Below are 26,649 nucleotides of genomic sequence, written 5' to 3'. Positions count from 1 at the left end.
TAATACATGGCATCTGTGGAGTGCAGTCAAGCACACCCAAGATTAAAGTTCTTCTTAGCAGCCAGTGTAATAAACAGCTTTTCAAGATCTGTGTCGTGACGTAGCTCTGAAAAATTCTTGATGCTGTTATTGAAGAGCGAGTCAGACGGATATGATTTTGAACAACTATGATAGTCTGTGGCAGTAGGGCAAGTTCCACAAATTTTTGCTTTTCACAAAAGAGAACCTGTTCATTCCAAAAGATTGTAATATTAAACAGGGATTGCACAGTACTACCTAGCACTCAAAATCCTAAGTCTTCTGCTTGCTTGCATTTTGTATCGTAGTTACTAGGAGAGGAAAGATGAACATAATATTCACTTAAAAAATGAGAAATTTTTTACCTTTTAAGATAACAATTACTATTTCATAAAAACGTTCTTCTCGGTGATCAACTATTACAGAGTATATACATTTTCTTAGAAGAACATATACTGACAAAAATTAATGTTTTCTTATACCTCGCAGCAATGGTAGCTGTTGTTTCCTTTTTTAACAATAGAAGTACACTTCCTTTGAAAATACATCCTTCTGTAGTCAAGTCTACCATCAAAAAAAAAAAAAGGTAAAGTCATGGAATAAAGGCGAAAGTGATAAATCAGGTTATGAAGTGATACTATAATGTACAAAAACCTACTGTCCACACACCCTCCACCCAACAGTTTCCACCCTGCTCTCACCTATCACCTCCTCCTAATTCACATCCCTTCACCCTCATTATGCACCACTCTTTGCTAATGCACACACCATTGTTTTCTTCTCTCAGCTCTTCTTATTTTTCTCCCCCATGCCCACCTCCCCTCCCAGTCTCTTCCCCATCCCCAACAGTCTCCTGGTGCTGCAGCTGGCAGAATTGTCCTGCTGCCTTCTAGTTCCTGCACATTCTACGCAATAGTTGCAGTCTGATCAGAGTGGCCAGAGATAGTGGCCATGTGTGCATGAAGTGTGCCTGCTGTGTGAATTTGTTTGTGTTTTCCTTCCTTTTCTGAAGAGGGCTTTGGCTGAATGCTCAATGTGTAACAGTCTTTCCACTGTGCCTGTCTGCAACCCAACATGCCATGTTTATGGTGAATAGCAATCTATCCTTTTCATAACTGTTGATTTTCCAATCAGAACTTTCCATTGTTTGATTTTGGCTAATGGCATTTCTTCCATTCCCCAACCTTGTGATGCTTTTCGTCTGTTACTATTCTCTAAATCATTCCTCTAATCACTGTCCATTCTTTCTCTCTTTTCATGTGCTTTTTATCACCTTCCAAACCACATATGCTGTGAGATTAGAGCCACATTATATCATCAGTATGTCCATGCACATGGCATCATGACCATACAATTCTTTGCTACAATTTCTCATGCCCCAACTTTTTCCACCAATAATGATAATTTTTGTTATTGATCCCATTTCCTCCCTCATCCTTGCATGTTTTTCATGTGATTTCCACACCTACTTGTGCCACACGAACTTGCGAACCTTGACCTATCCAATTCCCTCTTCCCCTCTCTCTCTTTCCGCTACCTCATCTGTTCTCAACTTTTTCTTCACACTTTTAACGTATTTGTAGACATTTTTACATTTTTCATGTATTTGTGCATATTTTTATCTTTTTTGTGCAAATTTTATTGTATTTGGCCTTCCTCCCTTCAGAACCACTTAAATGCTTCATTTGCCAATTTATTTATTTTTTTTTTTTTTTTTCAACAGATCAGAATAGTATCCTTTTCCCTGGCTAAAACCCATTCCACATTCCATCCCTTAAATGGTACCTATACCCTGGCATCTCCTCAAATGGCCCAACTATACATATTATTTTCTCTGGATCCCACCCCTCCTTTCACAATATCATTCACCTTTTTAAGATCGCACCAGTCCCTGTCTCTCACAAACCTAGCACCACTAAAACACACCTCTGTGGCACAGGGATACCTAAATCACCTTCACTCTCTCCCCAAGATACTGCTACTGCACAATCCCTACAACATACATCACATCTCTGAAACTGAATCCCTTGCACTCCAGCACCTGGAAGAACATTCATGACACCACCTCCATAAGCCTGCTGACACCGTACTGCCCCACCTTGTAGCACCACTACCCAACCTCTCTGCTACCCACAGTGTTTCTCCTCATCAATCCCTAATAGCACTCAGACTGTGCCTAGTTACCCTTTTCAACTTGGCACATCTGCCTAAACTCTCTGTCATCACTCCACTAAATCCAGAGCTGAAACAATCCCAGGATACTGCTGTTAATCTTTCCACCAAAACTCTCAGACCCACAAAAGTCTCACTTCTATCCAAAGCCCTCATCTTTAGCCCCACACCCAAATTTAACCTCATTGCACTCGTCAAAGGCACACTCATGATCTCCTGATCCCTGCTGTGGAAATGGTTGGTTGGTTGGTTTGGGGAAGGAGACCAGACAGCGTGGTCATCGGTCTCATGGAATTAGGGAAGGATGGGGAAGGAAGTCAGCCGTGCCCTTTCAGAGGAACCATCCCGGCATTGGCCTGGAGTGATTTAGGGAAATCACGGAAAACCTAAATCAGGATGGCCGGACGCGGGATTGAACCGTCGTCCTCCTGAATGCGAGTCCAGTGTCTAACCACTGCGCCACCTCGCTCGGTACTGTGGAAATGCTTCTTTGTCACCAATCCCTCCAATTTAATCTCAACATTGAACCCTTCCTCTCCCAATTCATATCACAATCCATCCATGATCCTTCCCCCTCCCATCTAACCATCCTCTAATCACTTTTCAGGAAATCCTTACCTGCAACTTGGCCTCACCTTCCTTTTGCAGGTCCTTCCTAAGAACACCAATCCTTCAGCAGAAGAAATAACAGCCATACACAGCCTCAAAACAGATCCTCACCTAATCATTCTACCTGCAGATGAAGGTTCCATAACTGTCATTATGAATTTGCAGAGGCCTCTGCCAATCCTCTGACTCCTCCACCTATTAACTCTGCCAGAGTAATCCCATCCAAGAAGTCCAACATAACTCCAGTCCCTGCATAAAGCCTTAGGCCCTTCTCAGAACCTATTCCTTGAATCCATTTCCCTCCTCAGCCTTGTAACAGGCTGCACATGCACATCCTACACACTCCCCAAAACCCACAAACCCAACATCCTGAATGCCCCCACTGAAAATATTTTGGCCCTCACTGACTGACATCTCCAACCAGTTGCTTGAAATCTAGCCTCCCATGTCAAAGGTACCAAACACTTCCTTCACTGCAACCCTTCTAACTCATGGATATCTACTAGTCACTGGTGACATCACTTCCCTATACACCAATATCCCCCTTGTCCATGGTCTTGCCACTACTCAACACTACCTCTACCAACATCCTTCATACTCCAAACCCACTACCTCAGTCCTCATGCACCTTACTAACTTTGCCCTAACAAATAACTACTTCTCCTTCAAAGAGAAGATATACAGACAAATCAGCCTCAGAGCCATGGGCACCTGCATGGCACCTCCTACACCAACCTGTTTATGGACCACCTACAGGACATCTTCCTAGCCTCCCAAAATCCACAACTCCTGGTCAGGTTCAGGTTCACTGATGACATGGTCTTAATCTGGTCTTAGGACAAAGACACCTTGTTCTCATTCTTTCACAACCTCAGCATCTTCTCTCCCATGCATTTCAGCTGGTTTTCCTCAGCCCAGTGAGTCACCTTCTTTGATGCTGATGTTAATGACTCCATCCAACCTCTCTCCACATTAAAGCCACCAACCACTAGCAGTATCTGCTTTATGATGGCTGCCATCTCTTCCACATCAAAAAATCCCTCCCAAACAGCCTGACCATTGAGGGACCATGTATCTTCTGTGACAAGGACTCCCTCGTCCAGTATGCTGAAGGTCTCACAAACGCTCTCACAGATGGTCAGTAACTCCCAGCCCTAGTCAGCAAGTAGACTTCCTGTATCTGATCCCCACACATACCCAATCATTCCACCACTCCCAAGGAGCACTCCCTTCATCACCAAAACCATCCAGGTCTGGAACAACTGAATTACATCCTTTGTCTGGGCTTTGATTATCCATCATCATACTGTAAAATGAGGGACATCCATGATAATTCCCACCCCTCCTAATATGGTTTTCTGTCACCACCCCAACCTCCACAGTATCCTCATCTATCCATATCCCACTCCTAATTCCTGCCCCTTGCCATGGCAGTCATATCTCTTTGGAAGATACAAGTGTGAGACCTGCCCAATCCACCCATCCAGCACATCTTATTCAATTGCTGTCACAGGCTTATCCTACCTCATGAGAGACTAGGCCTCCTGTGAAAACAATCATGTCATATACCAGCTCTGCTGCAATCATTGCACAACCTTTTCTAATCGTATGACTAACAGCCAGCTGCCCACCAGAATGAATGGCCACCGTTAAACTGTGGCCAAGATCAAAGTCAATCACTCTGAATCATGACATGCAGCCGAACATAACATGCTTGATTTAAATAGCTGCTTCACATCCTGGCTTTTCTGTGTCCTCTCCACCACCACCAGCTTTTCTGAGCTGCGCCAATGGGTGTTATCCTTACAACACATCCTCTGCTACCAAAATTATCCTGGCTTCCACCTACAATAATCTGCTTGTCCCCACACCATCTACCCAAGAGTTTACACCCCATTTGTTCCATCACCCCCATCACCCCCCTCGGCTCTTCTCCTTTTCCACTCCCTATTCCCCTCCTCCCTTCCCCACAATCTCATGATGCTGCATCTGGCAGCTTTATTCTGCCATCTTCTAGTCCCTGCATACTCTGCCAGAAAGTGCTTTTCACTCCCCCCCCCCCTCAATCCCCCCCCCTCACTCCCCCACCCCAAACTCTACTGTCCGTCCCCCTTCCCTACCCCACTCCAGATTTCTGCTTTTGTTCCATGCTATTGTTATAGTCTGGCCAAAGTGGCCAGAGATAGCAGTTTTGTGTGTGTGTGTGTGTGTGTGTGTGTGTGTGTGTGTGTGTGTGTGTGAGAGAGAGAGAGAGAGAGAGAGAGAGAGAGAGAGAGAGACAGAGAGAGAGAGAGAGAGACGTGTGCCTTCTTGTGTGAATTTGTGTGTGTGTCCTTTCTTTTTTGAAGAAGGTTCTGGCTAAAAGTTCAGTTTGTAACAGTTTTATTGTTGTGCATGCTTGAAACTCAGCATTTCATCTTTTCGATAAATAGCAATCTAGCCATTTCATAATTGTTATATTCATGTATACATAATCTGTAACCAAGAGTATGTTTCTCTGCTTATATCATAATGCAAGTTAATCCAGTAAATATAAAGTTGTCAATTATAAGAAATTATATTTTCTGAGTGGACATAGCGAACTGAATGGTAGTAACCAGGTCAGTTGAGGTTATTCAGACTATTCATGTCTGTATACACCTCTGGATCAACAGTTTAGTGATGACTCATTTCAGGTCAGTTGTTATGTAAAATAAGATGCATGTAGTAAAAACGAGCAATAATATACTGAGCAGAAACCACAGACACCAGCATTTCAAGACAGTTTGGGTTACAACTTTCAGGGACAGTTTAGATTGGCAATCATACTTCTTGTATAATCTTCACATAGGTGTATACAAAAAGATATTTTCCATTGAAAATGTATATAATAGTTATACAATAGCTCAATCATGTATTCAGCTTGTGAAACAGCAGCATTAGCTGATAAATAAACATCTCTCTATAAGTGCAAAAAGGACAAATGTGAGTCATGCCTCAGACAGACAACCAATTGTACATAAAAGGTCTGGTGTGACTCAGTTTATGAAGTTCAAATAATAATGTTTAGTGTGTAATGCCATAAGTGAATAAACACATGACGGCACAAAAGTGCACAGAAACTTCAAAATTAAGATCGTCTACTCTTATTATCCTGACTGTGTAAAATGTTTGCTAACTTTTCATCTGTGGCAACAATCTCTCTCTCTCTCTCTCTCTCTCTCTCTCTCTCTCTCTCTCTCTCTCTATCTGTCTCTCTCTCTCTCTCTCTCTCTCTCTCTCTCTCTCTTTCTCTCCCCCCCCCCCCTCCCCCCTGCCCACCCTCTCACTCACCCTCTGTGTTTCTTTTTAATTCTCTCCCTCTCCCAACAGGAATAAAAATATCATGCCAGAATAAAAGGAACTTATATGAATACTCAAAGCAAACCACAAATCCTGTATTTATCAACTACTTTAAACAATATAAACAAATACTTAGACAAGTTATCACAAAAGCAAAGAAAATGGAAAATTACAAACAAATAGAAAATTCCAAGAATAAGACTAAAGCAACCTGAAGTATCATAAAAAGAGAAACAGGTACTACATCATTAGCCCACAAAAATATAGAACTTCATGAAAACAACAATAAAATAATCAATCCCACAGTAATGGGTAATAAATTTAATAACTACTTTTCTAATGTTGCACACCACCTGATTACCAAACATTACAACCCACAACCAGACAGCAATACACTCCAGTCAGATACAAAAATTCTTACAAGAACCCTGTTCATTTCTCCAACAACACCTGAGGAATTATCTGTCATTCAGCAGATACTGATGAAATACCAGATATTATCATCAAAGCAAGTGTAACATCTATCATAGAACCACTAACGGATATTTTCAATTCATCATTCGTGAGTGGTATATTCCCGAAAAATCTGAAAATGGCAAAAGTGACACCACTGTACAAGAAAGGGGACAAACATGAAGCTGCAAACTATAGACCTGTATCAGTATTGTCAGGCTTTGGTAAAATTCTTGAAAAACTATTTCTTAGAAGGCTGACAGCCTTTCTAAATAAAGAAAACATAATAAATGATACGCAACATGGATTCAGAACTGGCAGATCAACACAGTCAGCTATTTATACCTTCTTAAATGAAATTCTAACTGCAGTAGATAATAAGCAACATGTGTCTGGCATATTTCTTGACCATAGTAAAGCCTTCGATGTAATTGATCATAATACTCTGTTGCAGAAGCTAGGTAATTATGGAATACGAGGCCTGCCAAATAAGTGGATACATTCCTACCTTCATGACCATCAACAGATCACTCAAATAAAATACAAAGACATTAAAATACAAAAAATTTGTAATTTTTACAGTAATGCACAAAACATTACATATGGAGTTCCTCAAGGGTCTGTCCTTGGGCCAATTCTTTTCATTCTTTATGTAAATGATTTGTCAGAAAAAATAACTAAAGGGACAACAGTACTTTTTGCAGATGACACAAATATCCTAATCAAATCACGTGATGAGGAAAGCCTACAAAAAACAGCTACAGGTATAATACAAAATTTGACACAATGGTTCAGAACAAACAAGCTAATAATAAATAATGAAAAAAAACAGTGACAGTCAATTTCCACAAATTCACAGAAACTACATCCTGCAAGACCAATTTTTAAAATTGATGGAAAAACTGTCTCATCTGTGAGCAACACAAAATTTTTAGGTATACGTATACAGCAAAACCTAAAATGGGAGACACATCTTAACCATGTAAATAAAAAGCTAAACACACTTACATACACAGTAATGTACCACGGCAGTATTCAGTCACTGCTGATGTATGGCATTATCTTTTGTGGGAACTCCGTAGATGCAAACAAAACATTTAGGCTACAGAAAAAGATTGTTAGAATAATAAACCATGCTAAGTACAGATACTCCTGTAGACCAATATTTAAAAATCTCAGTATACTGCCTCTTCCTTGCTTATATATGTATGAAATATTAAATTTCACAAAAGGAAGTATTTTAAAAGATGGAAATATCTTCAAGTATAACTGTGATTACCACCCTCATGATCCTAGGCAGAAACATTACTTGCATGTCAATACAGTAAGTACAAACATTTGTAAGAGAGGAGTGTATCATACTGACATAATGCTGTACAATCACATGCCATCCTATTTGAAACATATGCAAAATTTACAAAAGTTTAAAGTGAAACTGAAAGAGTACTTGCTTGACCACTGCTTCTATTCTGTTTCCGAGTTTTTAGAGTATCAGAAAAGTGTAGTGTAATTGCTCAAATATTCTTAATAAGTCTATCATTTTATTTTATTATATTAAATTTCTCATCAATATTCAACATGTATTGAATAATTTTTAATTATTTATCCTTTCAAAATAACAATGTGTATGATGATGTATATACTGTACCAACCTGACTTGTCCTACATTGTTTGTGCAAAATATGTACCTAAACACGATTTACAGGAACAATAAAGAAATAAAAATAGAAATACAGATAAGTAGTTTTTAGTAAGTGCAGAGATAACCAAAATATAGTAAGATCATTCAATTTACAGTAAGAAGGCTACGTAACTATCTTGACATAATGTATCATTGACAAAAGATTAAATATTTAAAATCTGACATGGTGCACCACATAATGGATAATTGTAGATTCATAAGATTTAACTTATTACAGCCACATTTAATAACCCATAGATGTTCCAAATAGTTTTCCAGGCGCTTGTGTAGTGTTGGTGTCTACAACAGGTCCAATAAAGTGAGAATTACCTTTTAATATTTATTTGTTTATTACTTTCTTAATTTTTATGGTTTTACACCAACTTAGCTAATTACCACTGCAGTCACTGTAACTACTTCATGATTGTAAATAATACCAGGAACTCAACATTAACAACTTTATTGTTGTAACAATTCTTTTTTTGTAGGTAGATCCCTCCATATGTTTAAGATTGTCAGCATTTACAAATTATGGAGAACATTTGGTTAATCATGACATAACATGTGTTAGGTTTCATAACTATAACAATTAACATTGAGTGATACTAACATTCCCATGTAGAATTTCTCTGTGTAACATTATTTACTGAGTAAATATTTTACTCTCATTGCATTGCGGTGGTCAAACAGCACCGACAAGTGTTTGCCGGTCGCTCTATGGAAGGTATAGTGAAAGAACAAGAAGAGTTTAGGTATTCTGTGCTCTCTTATAACTTTGACTATTGTAGTGGAAAAAAATAACAGTTGAAATATTGTTAATTATTGTTTGTTTTGCACTTCGAGAGTATAAGACGTGTGTTCAGATTCAGAATGGGAATGGACTTGGGTTTTAAGCCAACCTTTTGTTATGTGTAAACAAAATCTGGTTCTAACCTTTGGACACATGAAGATACTTACTTGATAGTGTTTGTTTATGTGAAGAATGATATTTGTAAAAGTTTTATGTTCAAATATACATCATGAAGTGAAGCAAAAGAAACTCTGTATGTCTGCTTAATTTTATAAGTAGAAAGAGTCTTGAGAAATTCCTGTTCCTAGCAAATATACTTTGGAGAAGAAGAGAAAAGGAGGTTTTAGCAGCAAGTCAACCAGCAAGGAAAGTCGGCTGATGATCTCAAGTAAGTCTTATGGTTAAAGAAGTGGGAGTTTACACACATACTTCACCACTTTAAGTCATCCAGAGCATTAGAAGCTGTACCCCCCCCCCCCCCCCCCTCAACTACCAACCTTTTCTTTGGGTAGCTGGCTGAACAGAGCAGTTCTTACTACATCCATTTGCTTTTTTGGAGTAACACTATGTAAGTATCCTTTACATGTCTGAATGCTGACTTTTACACTTTTGTACCTACCACAACTAAATACTTTCTATCTCTCTTAGCAGTATTGTGGAAATCCATGTTTTTATCAATACATTTTAGGGACCCACAATGTCCAAAATTTTTGTGTGTATATTTTACAAGAGCATCAGTGTGCTGCTCTGGCCAACTAACTTTCCAGCTGTCACTATTCAGACTACATCTTTGAAAAAAAATTCTCTTATATACCTGGTAATACAGCTGAACTTTCTCATACTCCTTCTCTCCTAAGAAACTTTTCACTAGTTTCCAGTGTTCATCATTATTCTGATTCCTGATAAATTAGTTACAAAGCCTTCTAATCTCTCATCTTTTACTCCTTTTGTGCACATAACTTTGGAACTTCCTTCTCCCTCCCATTTCCCATTACCACCTTCACCCCTTGTATATAACCTAGATAAAGCATCTGCAATTACAGTTTTTTCCCTTTTATATATTTTACTGTATAATCAAACAGTTGCAGATAGACTGCACATCTCAAATTCTGCTGTGTCAGTGGAAGATTGCAGATAATCATTATTCAAAAATGATGACCAGTTTTGGCCATTATGCTGGCAAACTTCATATTTACGGCACCATATGGATGAAGACTTTACTTCAACTGTACTGTGCACCAACAAATTCAGTCATATCATGCCACAGATCTGGAGATGGCCAGCATAAATGCCAAAACTGGACATCATTTTTAAATAAATGATTATTTATTATCTTAACTGCTCCTTTAAGGGATAATTTTCAATAGATTGTTGTTTTACCAATTTATCTAAAAATTTAACTTATACTCCTGGATATAATGCAGAACTTTGTGATCAGAAAAAAACAATGATTTTCTGTCCAAGTAAATAGTTCCAAATTTCGTAAACCCCCATACAATGACCAGAAGTTCCTCCTTTGAAGTGTTCTGCTTGCAAGCCAATTGAATTATGTTCTGTTTTCCAATCAGCTATCTTGTCTTGCAATAGTTGTACTCCTAATCCAGAATCTCTCGTGTTTGTCGTCAGACAAAATGGTAATGAAAAATCAGGTATGTGTAGGATTTTTATTTTACAGTGTTGTTCCTTTATCTCATCAAAAGCTAGCTGGCATACTTCACTCCACTCCCATATGGTATTTTTCCTTAAAAGGTAGATTAAACATGGTGCATTAAAGGCCTGCATCTTTATTTATTTTCTATAAACGTTAGCTGTCCCAAAAAATGAGCTTAATTCTTTCATTGCTTATAGTTTTGGAAATGACTAAGACTAAGATTTTATCCCTGTGAGGCAAAATTCCCTCTTCAGTAATGCTGTTGCCAAGAAAATTTAGTTGTTTCACAGTAAATTTACACTTTTCTAGTTTCAAAGTTCTTCCTTTCCTTAACTTCTTGCCGACTAATCTTAAGGTTGTAAGATTTTCTTTCAAATTTTTTCCAATTATCAAACTATCAGCCATATAAATAGTCAATTTTGCCAAAAGTTCACTTCCGAAAACAAACTGAATAAATTCTCCCACAAAAACATTTAGGCCAAATAGTACCACACACAGTACGGAAAATATCTCCCATCACATTAGAATGCAGGATCTACCACAATTTGATGGAATTCAGAAGTCAAATATAAGCCAGACATAAGCTTAATATCTTTGAATTTACTTGATAATTTGTTTATATTTTTCCTGGGTGATCTGCTTCTCTCGCTAAATATTTATTTAAATATCTGGAGTCTAAAGTTTCAGGCCTACTACTGGTAGGTTACTACACCAACTACAACTTCTCTTTCTTACATTACATTTTTACATATTCTACAGTTCATTTTCAACACCTTCCTTTTGTAAACAGGTAAACCATAGCACTTGATAAAGGTGGATCATGTGGTCTGAAATTTAGCTTACATTGGTAATTCCTCACTCCCTGGTTTTCCATCACAAATGACACAATAATCCAACAAAATTCCTTATTTGTTCTTTTTCCTTTGATCTCAACTTCTCAAATTCCCCTACCTTTTCTGCCGTCAATTCACTATATGTTTCATTTACCATATCATCATCACATAAACCCTTATCTTTCTCATAGTGATCCCTTAGTAAACCCTTTCACACAACTGTTCCACCCCCCCACCTTACTAAATCTATTTTAGAGCAAATTTCACTTTTTGGGTCTGTGAATATTAACTTCATGTCACCCTAGTTCAAACAAAATATCACTTTTATAATCCAGTCCAAGGCCAAATTCAAATTTTCATTCAAATCCTCTATCACTAAGCAACCTTGTACAAAAGAAATATTATTTATTTCAAATGATGATAAAATTGTCTTTTCACTGTCTCACTATATCTCCCTGTAAAAACTTTGATCTTAATCCTAGTTACTGGTTATTCAAGAAAATTTTCCCCATTATTTATCATACCCTTTAACTTTCCCAATATTCCACTTATAGGATGTCCAGTGTCAATCAGGCAATTCCCTTTCCAATTATCTGTTTGTACACAAAAGTATGGACTCCCTTGCACATCACTTTCACCTTTACTTCTAGCTTCATGTATCAAATCGCTTTCTATTTCTTTCAATTCCATACCTTTCTCTTCTGATAACTCTTCTTCTACTATCAGTTGCAATGGTATCAAATCACTTTCTGTTTCTTTCGATTCCATATCTTTCTCTTCTTCTGATAACTCTTCTTCTACTAACAGTTGCAAAGGTACATTACAGTCTGTTAACTCATTATTTGTTTTAGAATCTATTCATGAGTCTGGTGCAAATCTTGAAAAACCTCTTTGAGGACACCACATTAACTTTAATATTTTATCTCCAATAAGTCCACTTTATTTTTTACATCATTACAAGTGGACACTATTTTACTGATGTCTGCATGTATGACCTGATTGTCTTTTACTTCCCCAATATTCTCCTGTTCTTCTCTACCACTTACCTCTGAGTCCCTAGTATCATTTCTCAATATTTTTTCCTCCTCCCCTTCAACATAAATCATCCCATCTAATTCCTCACAAAGTACACAACTTTCCATTCTTCAATGTCAGAAACCTCACTAATGACAATGACATCTGTAACATAACTATCTGTCTCCATTTCTTCAATATCCCTAGTACAAACATCAATAATAATCTCAATATTATCTTCATAAGTACTATATTTCTTGCTTTCTTCCCCTTTCAGTATATGATCCCTGTTTCGAAACCTTCAACTTTAGCAGTAACTGGTTTATAACTCCCTCTACATCACTGTTGCCCATTAATCTTACAATTCCATATTAATCATACTCATTATTCACTCTCTCTTCTGCTGACACAGACTGCCTACTAGATTCATCAAAAAGGTTTGTCAAAACATCTTCACCCATTTCAGTAGTCTGATTCCTGCCTTCCCCATCTTTCATGTCACTTAGTATGGCTTCCTAAAATTCCCCAACAAAATTAAATCTATTAACCTGGCATATTCTCCTATTACTTCCATGATGGGATCTCATTTGTGAATCCTTCTTTCTCCTCTTCTGAACCATTATCCTAATTTTCATGCATTTTTCTCACCCCAGATTGACAGGCCACAACTTGGATGTCCCTCAGTTTCTGTGACTACTCCTTCTGTTTCTGTCCTCCTATTATAAAATCGACTGTCTGTTCATGTTGCCTATTTTCATTTCTTTTCCTGTCATTCCAGTAGTTTTCCCTCCTATTAGCATCCCCTGATAATCATTTCTATAATTTTGTAGCTCCCTCCTCCTATGTCTTTCCCCATGATAATCTTGAGACCACACCCCACCCTGGTGATGGTCATATTTGCTTTGTCTGTCTCTTTCTCTTTCAGTTCTTTCCCATGACCTGTCTAGCTTGCCTACATGTCATAGAAACTGTTAATCTCCATTGGACATTGTTTGGTACCCTCCCATTTAAATAATCAATCAGAATCAGTTCATCAAGTAGGTTATCCAAATGTTCTAGTGTTTTTAACTGTTGTTCACAGAAATCTTTCATCTAACCACTACCTTCTCTGAAATAAGGCCCATTTAGGAATTCACTTTGTATTCTATCTTCCTTAGTCTCTGACCAAAAATTGTTTAAATAATGTTTTTCAAATTCAATAAAAGTCATATCTGGCTGCCTCAAGATAATATGAGAGTGGTTTGAAAAGTTCTCAAAATGGAATAGAAAAAAGTACCTACATCACTGAAACTTTTTTAATTTTTCAATGTAGTCTCCTTGTAGATTAATGCACTTAGTCCAGTGATGTTCCAGTGCATTGATCCCATCTCAAAAATGAGTTTCCTCCAGACCTGCAAAATAGTTGTCTACTCTGGCTATCAATTCTTCGATTGAAGTGAATCTTCATCCACCAAGAAAAATTTTCAGTTTTGGGAAGAGATGGAAGTGTGATGGAACCTTATCAGGTGAATAAGACACATGTGGCAACAATTCATACCTTAGTTCGTGTAATATTGCCATGGCGACTGCATGTGTTTTTGATCCAGTGTCAGAGTCGCAGCACCCATCATGCAGATAATTTTCTCATTTCTAATTCTTCACATGAAATGTGATATACCCTTTCAGATGACATTTGGCAAGCGTGACCAGTTTCACGCACTTTCAATCAGCGATCCTCCATGACTTTTGCAATGACTTCTACAGTAGTGACACATCTTGGTCAACCACTAAGCGGATCATCATATAAGCTCTCCCTACCAAATATGAATTCATTTGTCCACTTGGCAACAGTTGAATATGAAGGATCAGAGTCCCCCAGTGTATTCTGGAAATCGTCATGAATGTCCTATACTTTCATATCTTTCTTTACAAAGTACTTAATCACTGCTCGAATCTCGATTTTTTTCCATCTTCACAAGTCACTATGTGGGAACAACAACAGAGCCACATCACAATCACAGCTCTCTTCCAAGTGCACTGATGTGGCACGTGTTTACAGGCAGCAGTCCAATGAATATCACATGAACAACTCATTGCACTAGCACTGACCTCTCATGGTGATTCCAAGAACTTTTCAAACCACCCATGCTATTTTGATATGCATCAACATTACTGCTTACATCTGTGACTTTGTGGTGAATTTTGTTAACATATTAATATTAAAATTAGAGGTTTATGTGGGGACAGAACAAGAAAAATTGTCTTCAATTCTTCGTAGGCCATATTTCATTTATAAATTTCTCTCATGTTCCTAGGATTATTGATAGCATAGAGTTTATTAATATGAAACCATTTGACCTAATTCATGTGGCATTGATAAATAAAAAGACAATACATTTCATCCATTGAAAAAGACAGATGGTGAGAGCTGCTCTGAAACTTACAACCACAATATTGTTAGTGTGAATGACAACATCTGAATACTGTGGCCAGATTAGTACTTACATTTCAAATTTATTCTTCTGCTTGATCTGCCTGAGTAACATTTGCACTTGTTATGTTCTGAATCTTGATTCTAGGTGTAGAACCCGCTACTTGAAATCAAATATGCTATTCCAATTTTCTAAATTAAAGTAATATTCCTGCAATTATATAACCCCTATGAGTAGCATGTTTCCACTTCTTTTACTCTTCAACACCATTATGTAAGCTTTCCTTCAGAAAGTACAAAATTTTCCTCCAGGATTTTTATTAAATGAATTTATTCATCAAGGTTCTGATTTCTGCCTATTATGCCATTTTCAAGGGGTAGGTCACTACAAAAAGTGTGTCAATGTGTATTGTACCTTCCAAGAAGACACTTCTTGTCTCAACTGTGCTCACATATTCAATTTGTATAAGAAGACAGGAGTCATCAACCTATATGTGAAAAAACATAGCACTTCATGTAATAATTACAACTGAATACAAGATATCTATGCAGATGATTTCCACAATGCATCCTCCAGGTCAAACCTGGGACACATTGTGGAAATTATGTGCCCAGATGACATGGATTTAATAGTAAGTATTGCATGAAATGCTGTGTTCTAGTACATAAATGGTGAGGATTCCATTTAAAAGGAATCATACACATTCAAACAATGGAATCTTCAGGTTGCAGTATCAGTAATACAAGGAAAGGATAAATTGCTACTCACCATAAAGATCAAATGTTAAGACCAGACAGGCACTATGAAAAGACAGTTACACATTAGCTTTTGGCCAGAGCCTTCTTCAGAAAAGAAACACACACATACATACACACACACACACACACACACACACACACACACACACATTCATTCACTCAAGGTGTGTGTGTGTGTGTGTGTGTGTGTGTGTGTGTGTGTGTGTGTGTTTTTAGGCTTTGGCCAAAAGCTAATGTGTAACTGTCCTTTTGTTGTGCCTGTCTGCAATTCAACATGTCATCTTTACAGTGAGTAGCAGTTTATCTAGTACTTATACAGAATGATACAAATTGGCACACTATAGAGTGAACTGTCATTTGAAAACAGCATAGTAGGCCAAAATTACAGTTGTGGTGAACAAAACCTTTTGATAACAACCAAGGCAGAATATGTTGTCTTTTTTAAAAAAATATTACAGGACTATGAATGCAAGTGAACTGAAAATAATGTGAGCCTTATGTTAATTTATAATTCTGAATTTCTAAATTTAAATCAAAACAACTTTTATTGTTTTTGTACCATTTCAGGAAAATGATATTAATATTTAATTATATTTCATGATGGTGTGTTGCACAGTGATAAAGTGACAGACAGTGAATTCATAGGTTGCAGATGTGATCTCCAGGCAGTTCTAGGACTTTTATCTGTCACTTACCATTTCTGTCACCTCTAGCAGCATTTACTAATGTGAAAAATGCTGAATTGCACTGTGGGTTGGAGTACTGATTAAGTTTTAAGTTCTCCTGTAAGTTGATGAGTAAGTCACTCTAAAGATTAAGGGAAGGCAGTGGCATACCACTTCTAATAGAACCAAGCCTAGTAGAAGACTGTGGTGCTCAAAGCAAACTTTGGAGTAAATTTCATTGTAATCTAAGGAAATATTACTATTATGCATTCATATTTGTGACTGCAATTCTCTAACTCCATCTTTGTTCAAATGAACATAAATTACTTTTTATGGCATTTCAATAAAATTTCACAATCCATCTGTGAAACAGCTCTTACTGTATCACAAATTTCATTTCTACTACATTCACTGTTATCTTTCTTTGCAAGTAACAAGAACACGAGTTGCAAGCCAGTTATTCACTTTTAATAGTGAGTGTGCAAAAGAGAAATGTGGTTTGGAGAAATCACTGTTCGATACGATTGACATGGAATTAGATGAAGGAAAAAGTGGCCAGCAAAAGAAACCAGATAAGAAGTCTGTCAAATCACAGATGGTAAGTAGTAACTCTGTAATAATGATTTTTGCCATTTTATTTGGAGCTATGGTGAAGTTCATTTACAGCCATTTGATATGAAACTACTATAGTGTATTTCCTTTGTTTGGTGCTATATGGGAAAACTACCATCAATGCTGATCAGTGGTTATTGCTACTTACTAACAGAATAATGTAAACTGTTAACAGCTAGATGTATTTATAAGTATGGTTAACTCTCCAGCATGAAGATGTTTTTAATTTCTTGATTAAAATAAAACTGAGTAAATGGTCATGAAAGGTTATACAAATGTGTGTTGTAGGCATAGAAAGTTGCTCCAAACCATGTCTGCAAGGTTGGGTAAAATTAAGAGTGTTGCAGTGCCTCAGTAGTAGGTGCAGAGTTTGAGTTGATAGGCGACTTAAGAACCTAATATCAGGACATGACTTAAGGAAATCATGTTTTGCACAACAGGTGATTAATGCACACCAATCTAAAGTGCATGATAAAGAGAGAGGTATTTTCTTGTTTCTTTTAAGAAGATTATATTGCTGGAGTAGAGTGAAAAGTTTTGTTCACTGGCATACAACAAGGTTGAATGGTTAGCTTCAGCATGAAATGTTAATGAAAGTCAGTATGTATGTAAGTACTCCGAGTAAAGTCTGAGTCCATAAGGAGCACTTCACAAGAAGTTTTATTGCCAAGAAGAAAACACTGCTGCTTATTAGTGGGTATAAGTAGCAAAAAAATGAGTTGTTTATATTAAACAATGAAAAATCTAGGATAGAATAACAACAATATTGTGAACAGGATATATAGCTACTCATCATATAGCGGAGATGTGGAGTCATGACAGGCACAATAAATAATTTACCACACACATTCAAGCAAATGCGGTTCACACACACATGACCACTGTCTCGGGCTGCCGAGGCCAGTCATCTGCAGTCTAAGACAGTGATCATGTGTGTGCAAGCTGCATTGGCTTGTATGTGTGTGTGTTGTCTATTTCAGACGAAGGCCTTCTGGCCAAAAGCTTAAGTATTTAGTAGTCTTATTGTTAACCTGTCTGTGACTCAACATCTTCGCTACATGGTGAGTACCAGTCTTTTGTGTTAGTTTGTTGTTGCATCCTCATTGTTTGCACAACCTTCACCTCCCCCCCCCCCCTCCCCTCTTCTTCATTTATTGGCCTTGCTGACGTTCCTTTTTTGTGGCTGGTAAGAAAATGCTTTTATTTTGTCACAAATATTGTCAATATTATTTTTTCTACAAAAATAATCAATTTTTAAAAATATAATATAACTTCTTCTGACTGAAGGGTTTAAGGGGTAGGAAGAGGGATGATGGAAAAGGACTACTGAGATTTAAATAGTGTGGAGGGCTATGGAAAAGTTTCCTGGAACCTCCAGTCAACGGAGACTTACCGAACAGGATGAAAAGGAAAGACAGACTGTTAGGGACTGCAGCAGACAAAATTTGAAAACCTGAGAGCTTAAATGTGGAAGATAGGGTAATAAGCAAGACAGAGCTTACTAAAGACAGAGATTACTGAAGAACCTTCATGCACTAGTTAATAAGAGTGGAGGGCTAAGTGCAGTGTATGTGGTAGACAGGTAAGGGGGAGTGGCATGTGATGGGAGGGGGTTTCTGGGTGACTTTTCTGTAACCCTCCCCATTTCCTGAATCTCATCAGTCCTATTCCTTCACCCTTCTTCCCTTTCTTCAACTCTTCTGCCAGAAGGAGCAGCCACTGGCTCCAGAAGTTTACGTGCTTTCTTAACTCTTATATGTTTTTTCTCTTGTTGCTGCTTGGTGAGTAGATTTTTTATCTATGAAGTTATACAACATTAATTTTTGTCTTTCATTTGAAAACTGCTGTTGTGCACAGAAACATCATGCAACATTTTTGTATTGCTGATGATATATTTCTTCCACTGCTGTATAACCCTCCATTCTGGGACCTTTGGCACAATGAGTTAGTGTGAGAAAAGAAGTCCTGATTTGATGACTTAAAAACAAAAGTTTTCCAGACATTGTGTCTTATCATCAGACTCTATTTAAAATAATCTGTCACTGGTCTTGCAGAATACAACAGAGGTGGAAGAAGAACCTTCAGAGCCTGTTTTCACAGAGGACGGGAAGCCAGTTTTTATAATTGTTGAATTGGAATTACTGAGGCCACTAATTACAAAACGGAAACCAGAAGACCTACTGAAAAGGTTTAGTTACCTTATCTTATGTGTGAAGACTAAGTGGTATGTCATATGTAAATTACATAATTTGTGATGAGAAAGGACTTGGCCATAGTTTCAGCTGGGTAATGTATATTGCACTAATTTATTATTTTGCTTAATCATCCCAAGGAAATTTCAGGGTGTTTCCTTCAGCAACAGTATGAGTACTTATTTTCCATTTCTTACCAAAACCAGTAAGACAGACAGAGAGAGAGAGAACACTTCATGGATGTGGAGGTTCATAAGAGAGAGAAAAGAAATACAACATGAAAATATATTTATTTATTTGCACTATATTTGTATTTACAGGGTGTGATTCAAAAGTTTCAAGACTTAACTCAGAACTAGAAATTTATTGGACACTTAAGTACAGTGGACTAAAATTCTCAAAATATGATCCTTCAGCATCACCACAGTGCTGCCAGCGCATCTTCCCTTCTGGAAGGCCTCAGGCATCATGCTGTCAAGGGCTCTTGTTGAAGCCTACTGGATGGCATCGATGGAGTCAAATCTTTTCCCTTTTAGGCGTCTCTTGATTCAGGGGAAGAGGAAAAAGTCATTTGCAACTGAGTTGGGGCTGTAGGATGGCTGTGGCAATGTTGTCATGTTGAACTTGACCAAAACTTTGGTGGCAGTGCGCGATGTGTGAGCGGACACATTGTCATGGTGGAGAATCTAATCGCCCTTGATCGCCGGGCGGGCACAGTGACCTCGGTCCCTCAAGCAGCAGAGCATTCCAGCATAAAAGTCACCTGTGACAGTCTGTCCATGAGCAACGAACTCTTTGTGAATCACTCCTTTAGCATAAAAAAAAAAAAAATCAGCATGCACTTGTCACACGACTTGCTCATGCGAGCTTTCTTGGGCTTCGGCAAGGAAGCAGTGTGCCATTCTGAGCTTTGATGCTTCTACTCAGGATCATACTTGTAGACCCAGGCCTCATCGCCAGTAATCACTTTCTCCAGAAGGTTCGGATCAACATTCAACTGTTGGAGCATTTCCTGGCAAACTGTCATGCACCGTTTCTTCTGATCCACCGACAAAACTTTTGGCACTAGTTTGGTACACACTTTTTGCATCATCAAATTCTCCATCACAATCCTCCACACCATACTCTCACTGAGTCCCAGTTCATTGGCAATTAATCTAGTACTAACACGATGGTCACTGTTTAAAAGTTCCCGCGCTCTCTCCACATTTTGATCCGTTCAGCTTGATGATGGCCTCCCAGAGCTGTTGTCGTCTTCAACATTCCCACGGCCATCTTCGAAACATTTGTGCCACATGAAAACCATTGCACAGGACATGGCTTTTTCCTTAAGGGGAGCCGGAGGTGGTCAAATCCAAAAAACTACTTTTTTTTTTTTTTTTTTTTTTTTTTTTTTTTGCCCCCCTACCGAAAATTAATCGGAACATTCCTCTTTAATGTAAACTTTGAATTATTGTTCTACTCGCCCTAGAAGTGGAGTTATTACCATTTTCCCCCCACGCCTGTAGAGGAAATGGGCGGCCGCTGAATGCATCTAACACCCTCTCATGACTTCCTGGCGAACTGCTTGGGATTTTCTCGGCCGGTTACGCATACAACGCCTTATGTTACGCATACAGCGAGTGTGCAAGGGTTGGCTACATTGTTTTCTGTGACAAATGAAGTGCTAAGAGCGCGGAACATCGTCTCTTTGCTGTTTACCATTTCAAATTAGTTCAGTGTTGCGCCTGTTGTTGGTAGTATTATGCTTCTTGTGTAAAGCGTTGTTCTGGTTATGATGCCATGTTTTAGCAACCGTGTATATAAGAAGAGGAAGAATGTAGTGAAAAGAAAATTAACACTAATACCAAGTTGCGATACTACAATTACTGAAACAGTGCGTTCTTCTGCTAAGCAACACATGGCCGGCCATAGCCCTGTGACATCTTCTAGCAAATACTACCTTGGGGATGGTGACTCCAAAGGTTTCAAGACTATAGAGGAACTGAAACCATATTGAAATGAATTTGTAGTTGAAAAGTTGGAATACATTGGGCATGTGCAAAAGCGTATGGGTGCACGGCTTCGAAGGCTCAAACAAACTTTGGGTTCAAGTAAGCTCAGTGATGGAAAGACAATAGGAGGGAGAGGCAGGCTTACTGATGAGGTGATTGAATGTCTACAGAGATACTATGGGTATGCTATAAGGCAAAATACTAGTAATGTTAGTGACATGCGAAAAGCAGTGTGGGCATTGTTTCTTCATACTGCCTTTTGCAATGAATACCCTCAACGCAGCCTGTGCCCAAAAGATTCCTGGTGCAAATATAATGCAAAAAAGGACTATGATCACAAACATGGTTTGCCAGCAGCTGTAATAAATGCAATAAAACCAATTTTTCATGACTTAGCACAGCCAGAACTGTTACACAAATGTCTACACGGAAAGACGCAGTATCCTAATGAGCGTGTAAACAATTTGATTTGTAAAGTGATTACTAAAAGGGTGTTTGTAAGCATAAAAACACTGCACTTTGGCATTTATGATGCAATAGCAACCTAAAACCAAGGGAACAGTGTGAAGTTCTGAAGGCATTAGGATTTACAGCTGGGGTGGACACTGTACAAGCACTAAGAAATATTGACAGAGAAAGGATAAGAGGAGCAGAAAGAAGAGAAATGCATATGAAGTATGATGGAACAACAGGCCAGAAAAGAAGACAGAAGAGGAAGCTTTTGGAGGATGAAGAAAAAGACCCTGATAATCCGTCCTATAGTGCAGGAATGTATTGAGAAACTTTGATAGCCATTTCCTGTAAATTAGAATTTTCGAATATAAGGAACATTTTCTCAAAATCCACTCAAGCTAGAGAGATGAAATTTTTATACAGCACTCCTAGTGGTCAAACTTACATTGTAACACAGCCATTTGGCAATATGTTCAGTAGTTTCATTTCAGTTTAATTATAAAGCAATTATCTGTAAAAAAAAATTGGGTCATTAATAAAAAAAATAATTGGAAGCAAACTAGAAAAGATACTCCAAAATCCCTCTGTCATAACTGCAATACTAAACCACTCTATATGTAAAAAAAAAATTCAAATTTTTCTATTTGGTTGTTTATTCATAAATGTTCCTCAAACTTAGTGATTTTAACATGGGCAGCATAGGCACCTCTGGCTCCCCTTAAAGGCCTCCTGAATCATACCGTGAGTCTACGTGGTGGTTTTGTTCAGTCGCTTGCAAAGGTTAATCACATAACCCTGCTCCAAGTACTGCTCCATTTTTGCCTCTCCCACTTTCAACCAAGGTCAATGACATGCACTCATGCTGCAAGTGATGCACACTCTCCAGGTTTCCAGAGGCAACTGCTGCAGTGTCAGTTCATTCACTGAGACCCCCCACTACTTCCCCCATCCGGCGGAACCGGTCCGCACTTTCTCCCCTACTCAGAAATGAATGAGTCTTGAAACATCTGGATCGTACCTTGTATGTGCACTATTACTGTTTTGTACAGTGTTGGCCACATGTTAAATACATTAGAGAACACATGCATATGTATGGGACTCTTTGATAGGCACTGTATGTACTTAGACCGTCAGTAACTTATAGAATAATCAAATTACATACACAACTAGTTTTATAGCTATGTTACAACATTCTAGTAGGTCACTCACAGTGAAGACCCCTGCCCCCCTCCTACACACACACACACACACACACACACACACACACACACACACACACAAGTTTATGAAACTCTGGGGGTAGTTATCCTCCAGAGACCCTGGCAAAGAAACAAATAGTGGCTCCTACACTGTGTGTCTCAGCTTGCTCAACCATAGGCTGGAGACCTTGCAGCATCTTACCAAGAAAATTATCAGTGCCCAGCCTGGCTTCAAGACACTATTGTTTTATAATAATATTTAATTAATATTAATGTGAGATTAATATAGTAATTAATATAATAATCATTAATAATAATCATTAATAATTGTTTGTAAAATGTTATTATTTCAAGTTAGTCTTAACATTTATTTGCTTAGCAGTGTGTTGTTTATTGTGCTGCTTAGCAGAATTTCTTCATAATTTTCTTGTGAATTTATCATAAATTGGTAATAAATTATTCTGGTCTTCTTTGTGGATGGGATTTATTACATTCTTGATGACTGTGGAACTTCTTAGTCAAAGTTACAATGCAGAATGTTTACTCATTCATATTTAATGCCAAGAGTACCGATATTTTAAATCAAAAAAGACATTCATGGGAATCTTCCCAAAAAAAAAAAAAAAAACTCTAAAATTTCTGCACCCTCGCAACAAGATGGTCAATGCCTTCATAGAAAAACATTTACAGTTGTCTGTGGAACCATGAGTATACCTAGGTTACATCCTATTGTCCAATGCAAATCAACACCCACAAATGTCTTTCTTTAGGGATCCAAAATTATGGAAGTTCCATGGGGAGAGATCATGACTGTATGGAGGACAGTAAGGGCTTCCCAGCAAAACTTCTTCAGCATACCTGAAACAACCATGGGCGGGCCCACATGTTTCCAAGATTGTTTCAGCTATGCTGTAGAAGTTTTGCTGGGAAGCCCGTCCACTTCCTCCATACAGTCCTGATCTTCCCATGTGGTTTTCATATTTTTGGAGCCCTGGAGGAAAACGTTTGTGGCCGTTGATTTGCTTTGGATGAAGAGGTGCATTCCTGGCTACAATCTTGGTTCCATAGTCTAACATGACTTCATTCATCTATTCTAATATTTTTGGATGTGACACAGTGAACACAGTGAAGAAGGATTAAATGAATTAATTGTGCTTAACTTGATGAAAATCTTCCAGGTTGTTTCTTTTTATGCAAAGTTGTAAAAACAGGTTCTGGTAGCAGTTTTATGTGTAACACTCCCTTTAAGTAAATAGTCTTGACCATGGTATTTGTACCAGATGGTTTAATTTCAGATCAATACACTTTCACAGTTAATAAAAATGTTCACATTTATTAATGATGGTGTGATAGTTTACAGAGTGATCCATAACACACATCTGCTTCCTAGCACACCTGATGACCGAGTGAAGTGTCTGCTATCAGAAGTCAAAGATTTTACCAAATCTCAAGTTTCAGGCTGGAGTTATTATTTACACACTATTGCAATAGGTTAATAATGTTACAAAAATTAGTAAAATGCAAATAGATAGGTTGTGAGTATGGCCCACATTTGCTATTGGTATTTACTTATTAGAATATGATTTTCTATGTTGTGATGATAATGGTAAGCTTTATTTGACTAAGGCGTCTTTTCCATTCTGATTGTCAAAGAGGTGTTTTGGAGTTTTGTGTTTTCCTGCTAATAAGTTACATATGTTTTATGTTCAGTATCAGGATTAACAAATAGTACATATAATTTTAGTGTGAACAGTTATATGAATTAAGAATATTTCTGAATCCAAAAATACAATGCGCTTTCCATGTTCCAAATTTGTATAGTTTGTATTTGGGATAGTATTTATGACAACTAGGAAGTGTTTCAGTGTCTCTGTCCCCTTTGCTTTTGGATGTGATATAAAACTCCAAAACATACTGTAATTTATAATTTGACATAGTTGCACAACTTGTAACTATCATCCTTTGGTTTCATATTGAAAGTGAAATGGCTTTTTGCCCACTGGTGACTTTAAAATTTTTCACTTTTGCTGTAACCAAATTTGCATTTTGTCTTTTAAATGAAAACTGTTCTACCACATGTTTTAGTGAGGTGCGTAAGTAAAGTGTTATACATTTGTTAACAAAGACTAAATAAGTTTTACAAAGTTTTCTTGATGTCTTGAAACAATATTAAGTACTTCCCATTGGTGTGTCAGATGATTCTAGTGATGATGCTGGTTAGTTGGTTCAGGAGCATAGGCCTTACTGGTGTTGGTGTTGGATGTCCTCTTGCATCTGCTTCTTGCTTGACAATGCTTGCTCTGCAGATGTATCTTGTTTTAGTGGGTTCCTCTGGATTCATGGATTTTCTTTTCTACAACAGCTGGATTCTATATCAACTACAGAATGCAGAATCTCTACCTACATAAATAAATTTTTAACTGCTTTTAACATGACTGAAAACACACAGACTTGGACACACAACTGGATGCTGCATTAAGAAAGCATATTAAAAATCAGGAATATTCATTTACATTAACATAAACCTTTTTAATCAGAATCATAGACTGAATGAACTATAACTGAATGAACTATACTATATGAAAGTGCTAGAAAAATTATTTAAGTAAATAAGAGTGGCTCCAAATGTAAAGGTGCACACAAAACTACAAAAAAAAAAAAAAATATATATAAAATGTGTAAGTATTTGCTGTTCTATACATATTTGGTTAAAGAGTCTCTTGGTACACATGGATAAATTATGATAATTCAAATGAGTGCACATAAATATGTGTTGCAGAAACCAAATTAAATGTTTGATAAAAGTTTGATAAATAGATTGTTTTAGCATAGACATAAAGTTGCTATTCAAAAATTTCCTCAAAACTCTGGCTTGAAATTATGCCATTTCTGTAAGTGTGTGTACACAAACAAAAAATTTCATTACATTTTTGTCACTAAATCCAACTAAACGCCATCCAAATAGGCCTCAGAAGGCCCAACATTACTGACTGACCACTATGTCATCCTCAGCCAAAAGGTGTAAAAGGATGTGACTATGATGGGGCATGTAGTCAGCACTGGTCAGCCTTTGTCAGTTTTTATGACCAGAGCTGCTACTTCTCAGTCAAGTACCTCCTCTATTGGCCTCACAAGGAATGAGTGCACACTGCTTGCCAACAGCGCACGGCAGACTTGGACAGTCACCGATCCAAGTGCTAGCCAAGTTCGACAGCGCTCAAGTTTGGTGATCTGATTTGATCCAGTAGTACCACTGCAGCAAGGCCATTGATATTAAATCATAAATAATTACTTGGATTGGTTTATAAACACAAGAAAAGATAGGTTTGCTAGATGTGTTTTCTGTCATCTACAGCATGTTTATTTAAAAATATTCAGAGTTTATTCAGTTTGACTGCAAGACATTTTTAGTAGGTCATAACATAAACACTTTAAATAGAGAGAACTTAGAGCTAAAATTTTAAAACAGTGGTACAGATTCTTTGTAAAGGAATTAAACATTGATAGCTGGGGGTCCTCATGTTTCCCAAGCACACAGCAATCACAGAATGAGCACCCCCTGAGGAAATATGCTGTGAAAAGCTGTTCTTTTTTTTCACATGTGTCATCAAATTTCAGAGGGTCTTAACACTTGATATGTGTTTTGTTTACTTCGTCACACTGTAGCTCCTCTAACCTTTATTTAAATTACTGGAAGTTCCAGATACTTGGAGTTTTTTGTAAGTTCCTTATTGAGTATTTCTGATGTACCCTAAATTTGACCTCTGGAAGCTATTAGGCAACTTGCTTCAGATGCCCCAGCTTCTATATTAATAAAAGGACT

The sequence above is a fragment of the Schistocerca cancellata genome, chromosome 7 (assembly GCF_023864275.1).
Source record: "Schistocerca cancellata isolate TAMUIC-IGC-003103 chromosome 7, iqSchCanc2.1, whole genome shotgun sequence".
Classification (NCBI taxonomy): domain Eukaryota; kingdom Metazoa; phylum Arthropoda; class Insecta; order Orthoptera; family Acrididae; genus Schistocerca; species Schistocerca cancellata.
The sequence above is the reverse complement of the archived record's forward strand: the minus strand, read 5'-3'. Positions refer to the sequence as shown.